Raw genomic sequence first — 8840 nt, 5'->3', positions numbered from 1 at the left:
GAAAAAAGAAAATGAAGTGATTATTACCAATTCTAATAAAATGATTATGAAATTACTGTAAATAATTGTATGCCAATAAATTGGATAACCTAGATGGAATAGACAAATTCCTAGAAAAACACAAAAATATGAATAGAACTATAATCAGTAATAAGATTGAATCAATAAAAGCATTTGATGAAACCCAATGTTTTTTCATAATAAAAACGTTCTAACTAAGAATGGAAGGAAACCACCTCAACATAAAGGCAATATGTGAGAAACTCAATGTCAATATCATACTCAATGGAGAAAGACTGAAAGCTTTCCCTGTATGAGCAGGAACAAGACAAGGATGCTGCTTTTGACACTTCTATTCAATGTAGCTTTGAAACGTCTAGTTAGAAAAACTAGGTGAGAATTTAAAAAAAGACATTCAAATTGGAAGAAAGGAGTAAAATTATTTCTGTTCGCAGATAACTTGAACTTCTATGTAGAAAATCCTAAAGATGGAACAAACCTAGTAGAATTAATAAATGAATTCAGTAATGTTGCACAATACAAAACCAACATTCAAACATCAGTCATATTTCAATACACTAACCATGAACAATCTGAAGGGAAATTAAGAAAAAAATTTTAATTTGTATTAATATCAAAAAGAATAAACTATTTAGGAATAAGTTTAACCAAAGAGGTGAAATGATTATACCTGAAATCCATAAAATATTGCCTAATGATGACATCAATAAAATGAAAGACATTCTGTTTTCATGAATTAGAAGACTCAGTATTGTTAGGAGGATAAAGCTACCCAAAGTGAGCTGCAGATTCAATATATCTCCTATCAGAATCTCAGTGACATTTTTGCAGAAAAAGAAAAATCTGTCCTAAAATTTATATTGAATGTCATGACTCTAAATAGACAAACAACCTTGAAGAGGAGGAAAGAAGCTACAGGACTCACACTTCCTGATTTCAGCATTTACTACAAAGCCCCAGTAACTAATACAGTGTGATACTGGCATAAAGGAGGACATAGAAATTAGTGCAATAGAACAGAGTTCAGAAAGAAATATTTGCATATAAGGCCAAATGATTTTCATCGAGTGTGCCAAGATCGTTCAAAGGAGAAAGGACAGTGCTTTCACCAAATGATATTGGGAAAGCTGGATATCCAAGGGCAAGACTGAGTGGAACTTTTACCTAATACCATATACAAAAATTAACCAACAATAGATCAAAGATCTAAATGTAAGAGCAAACTCTACACAACTCTTAGAAGAAAGCATAGGAGAAAAGCTTCATGATACTGGATTTCACAATGATTACTTGGTTGTAACAACAAAAGCATAGGCAACAAATAAAATGGATAAATTGGACTTCTTAAAAATCAAAACCTTTTATATATCAAAGAATATTATCAAGAAAGTAAAAAGGCAATCCATGAAATGAGAAATATATTTGCAAATTACATGTGGGATACCAAATTAATTTCCAGAATACATGAAAAACTACAAGTTGACAACAGCAAACATCCAAAAACCCAATTAAAAAATGAGCAAAGGATGAAAATTGAGTTTTCTCCAAGGAAGATATACAAATATCCAGTACGCCATAGAAAGTTCCTCAGCGTCACGAATACTTAGAGATATGCAAATCGAAACCACAATGTGACACCACCTCACACACTTTAGGATGACTTTGATAAACAACAACAATGACAACAACACCAAACAACAAGTGTTTTCAAATAGATGGAAAAATTGGAGCTCTAGTGCATTGCTGATGAGAATGGAAAATGTTATAGCCACTGTGAAAAGTGGTGTGGCTGTTTCTCAAAAAATTAAACAATAAATTACCATTTGATCCAGCAATTCCACTTCTGGACATACTGCCTATAGAATTGAAAGAAATTTGAACAAATATTTGCACATTGATGTTCAGAGAAGCATTACTCACAATAGCCAAAAATGGAAACAACGGAAATGTCCATTGAAAGATAAGTGGGTTGGCAAATGAAGTATATCTATACATCGAAATGTTATTCAACCTTAACAAGGAATAAAATTCCAATATATCGTGCAAAATGGATGAAACTTGAAGACATTATGCTAAGTGATATAAGCCAGACACAAAAGGATAATTATTATATAATTCCATTTATAAAAGATAGAATAGCCAGTTACATAGAGACAGAAAGTAGAATGATGGGTGCTAAGGGTTAGGGGGAGAAGGATTGAGAGTTACCATTTCTTTTGTGCAGAGGTTTAATATGGTAAAAGGAAAAAGTTCTGGAAATGGATAGTGTGATGGTTACACAATACTAAATTGCACACTTAGTAATAGTTAAAGTTAAGTCTTATATTAGATGTATATAAAGTGTCCTGGTAGTCTTACACTCTATAAATACACACTGTGGCATTGCCCCTTTCCTGTCATGCAGAGCCCCAGAGGTGAATCTCCCTGTTTCTACAAGTGTGCATCACTCACTGTCCTCTGTGCTGTGTCCCACGTGCTGTGTCAACAGTTTCATACAGCCGGTGACTTCAGAGCCATGACACAGCTCAAGAGTCTGCCCCAAGGCTCCCTCTCTTCTAATTTCCTTGCAACCTAGCCTTCACTTCAACTGGCAGTTCAATTTAGCCGAATCCAGGAGAGGCCACCAGGGCTCTTTCTCTACACATGCTGGTCCCACACCAGATGGAGTCAGGAAGAGCCAGTCACTGGAGAAGCCCAGAGCAGAGCAGGCAGCAATCTGAGCTGCTCCTCTCTCATCCAAGGGGCTTCCTCCTCTCATTTGGGGGAAAAATGAAAGCTTATTTCAAAGCCTCACATGTTCCTTGTAGCTCATGGAGTAAGCAAAAGAAAACAAAAACGTGGTAGAAAGGGATGTGTTGGTGACAGCAAGAAGCAACTTGATCTTGACGACTCTCCTTCTTGTCCCTCTATGAAGACTCTTCCACCACATAGGGCTCAGGGCTGACAAAGTCCCCTCCCTACCTTTCTCAGGCTGGACACAATGTCAGCCATGAGAAAACAGAAAAACAAAGAGAAGAGAGTCTGTAGAGACAAATTGGGAGAGTTCAGGAGGAGAATTTAGGATTTGCTTCTGCCCATGGGACACAGGCTGGGAATTAAAATGTTTTCCTGACTCTTCTCTGAAAGCCAGATAGACTCCACCTGAAACCCTATTGCCAGTGATGCAGGGATCCACTTACCAGCGACTACGATCATCTTGAATGTGGAACGTTCCCTGCCAGTGGCTGGGTTACGAGCAGAGCAACCATAGATCCCGGTATGCTTTGTAGTAATTTGGGGGATAAAGAGCTTTTGTCCTGATTGCAGAAACTTCCCATGCATCAACCAAGTATACTCTGCTGGTGGGTTAGAATCCGCGAAGCAGGACAAGTGGAGGTTTTCTCCTGATTGGTAATCGGTGAGTGAAGGGAAAATGCTGGGGAAGTCTGGACCATCTGGAGTAAAGAGAATAAAGCCACAGGTGAAGTCTTCCAAGGGAAGGGGATGCTCCTGGTCTCTTAAAGGGACACAGTGTCCCTCTGAGCCAAGACACACCCTCAAGGCCCAGCCAAACCCTTGTGTGTTCATTGAGACGAGGCCTGAGGTCTTGACCTGTTTCTCCCATCACAGGCCGTAGATGCCAAGTCTCCCATGACAAAAGCATCCCCTCCCCTTGTATTGTTTGTTGAGGCTGTGCCTACCCAGATTTTCCCAGGGCAGGGAGTCATGGCCAGCTCGGGTGTCCAGAAATAAAAGTGTCTGTACTTGTACCTGAGAGAGACAGAGCTGCCTGATCTCTGGTCATTTGGATTTTATCTGGTGGCCTGGCCCACAGAGGAACTAAAAATACAAAGGACATCCAGGGTGACTGGGTCACTGCAGATGCTACCAACTCAGTCCCGTATTTCACATTCATAGGGTCCTGTGTCATTTCTTGTGACACCGGTTAGAATGAGGATCCTGTTTTTACCGGGTTGCTTTAGCCTGGGACTGACGGGGAGGCTCTGACAATTTACCCTCCCCATGTAGGTGTAGCCCTGAGTCTTAGGCTCACAGGTTAAGGCTGCAACATTCTTTGTCTCCATGGGGTTGAAATTCTTGCTGGTGATGTAGGGCTCGGGCAGTTCCACTGTGTGGATAACAGAGAGAAGTTTGTCCTGTGTGGCACCTTTGATTCCTCCACAGGCATCCTTCAGTCAGAGTTGGCATCTCCCACAACTCAGCCCACCCGAGCCCTTGAAAGCCAATAGTTGGTACGTGTGTCACAAGACAGACTCATGATGATCTAATGGCTCAAAGACTATGAGGCCACCTGCTGCATCTTAGGGAAGCACAGGCTTTCTCAAGTGCGAAATGAACAGCAGTGTTGGGTCACAGACAGACACATCAGTGGGAACCACAACCCCTGTTACACCTTCCAGTCCCTCTCTAATCAGCTGACTGACTGGCTCACCTTGGGTTCCTTACTTGGAATGTGCAACTGCTGGGTCCCTTTCAAATTCCATCCTACTTTGCTCTCCTAGATGTGATTTCTCTGCAGCTTCGATTTCCAAGGACATTCTAGAGATGAGTAATAATGGGACTTCCCATTGTCCTGAAACCCTGAAGATATTGAGCAGCCTGGCCTGGGACTGGATGTTTCAGCAGAAAGAAGACAGGGGAAACCAGAGTCAAACCTGGTGGTCAGTTCAGTCATCAGGCTGTGGTGGCACAAGGTGGGGCAGTTCTTTGCAGGTGTTTCATGATGACCTACTTGAGCCAGTGACCTCCAAAGATAGAGCAGAGTGCAAGGAATGATCTAGAAAGAGTGAAGGGGACAGGCAAAAGCTGGTCGTTTTGGAGCAGAAACATATTCCCTGTCCTGGGTTTTTGATTTTCCCTCTCCCTTTGCAGAGGGCAGGTGGCTCTTCCCTGATAGCCAGATAGACTTCACTGGAAAACATATTGCCAATGCATCAGGGATCCACTTACCAGGGACTATGACCCTCTTGATTACGAGATTTGTTCCACCAGTGACTGAGCTATGGATGAAACAGATATAGACCCCTCTACATGTTTTGGTGATTTGGGGGATAAAGAACACTTGTGCTGATTTCTGGAACTTCCCATCTATCAGCCAAGAATGCTCTGCCAGTGGGTGAGAGTCTGTGAGGCAGGAGAGCTTGGAGAATTCCCCTGGATGGTAATAGGTGTATGAAGAAGAAATGGTGGAGGCATCCAGGATATCTGGAGCAAAGAGAATAAAGTCACAGGTGATGTTGTGAGAGGGAAGGGAAAATCCTGGTCTGTGGAAGGGCCACAGTGACCCTGTGAACTAAGTTACAACGCTGAAGTCCCAGCCAAATCCCTGCTGTGTTCACTGATCTGCTGCTTGAGACATTCACCTGTTTCTCCCATCATAATCTGTGGACCCTGACTCTCCCATGACTGGAGCAGCCCCTTCTCTCCCATTGTAGATCATGCCTAAGCCTACTCTTAGTAGTCATGGCCAGCTTTGATGTCCAGGGGTAAAGGTCTCTGTACTTGCACCTGAGAGGGACTGAGAGGCCTGGCGTCTGGCCATTTGTATTTGGGATGGCAGCCTGGCTCACAGAGGAACAGAAGATACTCACAGAGGAGATTCAGGGTGACTGGGTCACTGCGGCTGGAGCTCACTGGGTTCTTCATTTCACATTCATAGGGTCCTGCAGTATCCTTTGTGACACCAGATAGAGTGAGGGTCCTGTTGTTTTCGGACAGCTGCAACTCGCGACTGATAGGGAGGCTCTGACCATTTATCCACCACAGGTAGCTTACGTCCTGAGTGTCAGGATCACAGGATAAGATCACAGTCTCCGTAGCCTCCCTGGGGTTTAAGTTGCTGCTGTTGATGGAGGGCTTGGGAGTCTCCACTGTGCACATAATAGAGAGAAGATTGCCTTGTGTGGCACCTTTCATTCCTCCAAAGACATTTTTCAATCAGAGACGGCATTTCCCACTCCTCAGCCCACCCAAGTCCTTAAAAGCCCATGGCAGGTGTGTGTGTTACAAGACCGATGCATAGCAATCTGAGGGCTCATAGATTGTGAGGAGAAGGCATGTCTCCCACATGCCTTCTGTATGTGGGAGAAGCACACTCTTTCTCAAGTGTGAATTGAGCAGCAGCATTATGTTATGGAAACACATGGGACCAGCAGTCACAGCCCCTGGTGCCTCTCTGAGTCCCTCCCTCTCCAACTGCATGCATGGCCCACCATGTGATCCTCACCTGGATCATGCAGTGCTGGAATCTTCTTAGTTTCAGTCCTACTTTGCCCCCCAAGGTATGTTTTCTCTGCAGCTTCCCTTTCCAAGGGCATTCTAGAGAGGGATGATGGAACTTCCCAGTGTCCTTAAACTCTTTGGGTACTGGGAAGCCTGGCCTGGGACTGGGCACATCAGCAGAAATAACACAGGGGAGACCAGAGTCAAGCCTGGAGGTCAGTTCAGTCATCAGGGAGTAGAGCCACAAGGTGAGGCAGCTTTCCCAGCTGTCTCATAGTGACTGACTTGAGCCAGGTGACCTCTAAAGATAGAGTAAAGTCCAAGGAATGACCTACAAAGAGTGAAGGGGACAGGCAAGGGCTGACAGCTTTGGACCAAGACCATGTTCCCTATTCTGTGTCCATGATGTTCCCTTCCCTCTGTAGAGGGCAGGTGAGGACCATGTGGATCTTTCTAGAAATACATGTGGATGTTTGCAAATGCAGAACTGACTGGTGGAAAGGGCGAGCATGAACTCATGATGGAAGTCTGGCCCTCATGGACCCTATGTGTTTGGTGGCTATTAGACCAATATTTGGGAAAAAGTCCTGTGGATACTTTCTCTCATTAGACATTCTACTTTCTGGTTCTGTGAGTTTGACTACTCTATGTACCACATCTCAGTGGATTCCAGAGTGAATCAGAGAGTAGAATAGCAGTTTCCAGGAGCTGGGGTCGGGGGAGTAGGGCATTGTTCCATGAGTGTACGGTTTCAGTTATGCAGGATGAGGAGGTTCTAGAGATCTCCTGTGTAGCTTCATGCCTATAGTTCATACAGATAAAGTGTTCCTTATGCAGAAAGCTTAAAACCAGGTGTTTTGGAGTTCTAACTTTTTTTATTTTGGAATATTCGCAGTAGATGTATTGGGTTAGCATCCCAAATCTGAAAAATTTAAAATCCAAAATGCCCCTGTGAACACTTCTTTTTAGCATCACATCAGATGTCAGAATTGTTGGATTTTGGTGCATTTCAGATTTTGGATTTCTGGATTTGGGATGCTCAATTTGTAATATTGTAATTTTCCCATAAAAATTGTCAGGAGTTTAGACCTCATGTTATGATCTGACTCTAGTAACAAAACAAAACAAAACAAAAATTGAAGGAAACATTAAAATGTTGTCATAAGTGGAAATTTTTACTGATGGTCCAAATATCTGAGATGAATTGCTGGTAGTAGTATTTCTTTTGATACCCAATTAAGGTTGAGGTGTGGGGTGAATTCAGCAGGATCACATTATGCTCAAAGAAAGATGCCAGAGGTGATTTGAAATTAGCAAGTCCTTAAGTAGAAAGAGTCCCGTTAAAAGGACAGAACTGGTCAGTGTGTCAATTACATAAAGGGAGGAATGATGCCCAATTAAAAGAGGGGATGTGTGTTATGTTAGTAAATATAAAAAGAACTCCCTGTTTCTAATTTCTGAGCATAGTTAGGAAAAATGTGGAGGAGCCCAAAACAGGTATGTGAAGTGCTTTCTTCATTTTCTCTCAACCTCAGGAAATAAAACTAGACTTTAAGTTTGTGTGAATTAAGAGGAGTCTAAGTGAGATGCCAATGGGTCATGTGTCACCCACACGAAGAATCCCAACTTATGAAAATGGCATCATCATAAGGAAACAATCGAATGTGGCCCAGGCAGGAAAACCATCAGACAGCACCCACTGGCCACCTCCAACAGGTCCCTGAACCCACGAGTATTCCCATTATGTGAATGTTACAGCCTTGGTAGTTGTACCATAACTACAAAATTTAAAAATTGCTATTGTCAATACAAAATGGTAAATATGAAGTTGAATATATTGCTCCACTTTTTTTCCCCTACTCTTTTTTAACTTTCCTGTTTCATTTTTGGAAGTTTCTATTGACACATCCTCAAGCTAGGGATTCTTTCCTCAGCTGTGTGCATTCTACTAGTAAGCATCGAAAGCATTCTTCATTTCTCCAACAGCACTTTTTTTTTTTTTCTGAGATGGAGTCTTGCTCTGTTGCCGAGGCTGGAGTGCTGTGGCACAATCTTGGTTCACGGTAAGCTCTGCCTCCCGGGTTCATGCCATTCTCCTGCCTCAGCCTCGCGTGTAACTGGGACTACAGGCACCTGCCACCATGCCCAGCTCATTTGTTTGTATTTTTAGTAGAGATGGGTTTTCACCATGTTCTCCAGGATGGTCCTGATCTCCTGACCTCGTGATCCGCCCTCCTCGGCCTCCCAAAGTACTGGGATTACAGGCGTGAGCCACTGTGCCTGGCTATCTCTGAGGTATTTTAACGAGTTGTCGACTTTTGAGTTCGTTCAGCTGTTTACTTACTGTTAGAACCGAGTGACAAATTTCAAGCTTCTTATATGCCTGACAGGAAACCAGAAGTCTCTAGGAAGTGACTGGAGAATGCGGGCTCCATAGTAGGCTGAGGATGGAGTCACGAGTGAAATGGGTGAAATCAGCCCATGGGCTTTGGAGATTACAAGCCTGTCCAGCCTCTGACACCCTGGTGAGTCAGTGCAAAGATTACAACAGTGACAGCAAACTAGCATGGCTGACTCCATCTGGCATCTAGTCTCAG

At 43.0% G+C, this 8840-nt stretch overlaps 2 pseudogenes across 2 annotated transcripts in view; both read right to left on the bottom strand.

The window, feature by feature from the left end:
- LOC105525028 overlaps positions 1 to 8840 on the bottom strand; it is a 93777-nt pseudogene that overhangs the window by 32969 nt on the left and 51968 nt on the right. The gene's annotated exons all lie outside the window — the stretch shown is intronic.
- The window catches only part of LOC105525017, a 16476-nt pseudogene that overhangs the window by 542 nt on the left and 7094 nt on the right, over positions 1 to 8840 (bottom strand). Inside the window, exons 3-5 of the transcript XR_001003845.1 lie at positions 5613 to 5891; positions 3851 to 4129; positions 3201 to 3455 (exon numbers count right to left, since the gene is read on the bottom strand). The product of XR_001003845.1 is annotated as a putative pregnancy-specific beta-1-glycoprotein 7 (transcript). The remainder of the gene's footprint in view (positions 1 to 3200; positions 3456 to 3850; positions 4130 to 5612; positions 5892 to 8840) is intronic.

This window comes from Colobus angolensis, unplaced genomic scaffold, assembly GCF_000951035.1.
Source record: "Colobus angolensis palliatus isolate OR3802 unplaced genomic scaffold, Cang.pa_1.0 Scaffold512, whole genome shotgun sequence".
Classification (NCBI taxonomy): domain Eukaryota; kingdom Metazoa; phylum Chordata; class Mammalia; order Primates; family Cercopithecidae; genus Colobus; species Colobus angolensis.
Note: the sequence above shows the minus strand (reverse complement) of the source record. Positions and strands in the feature narration are given on the sequence as shown.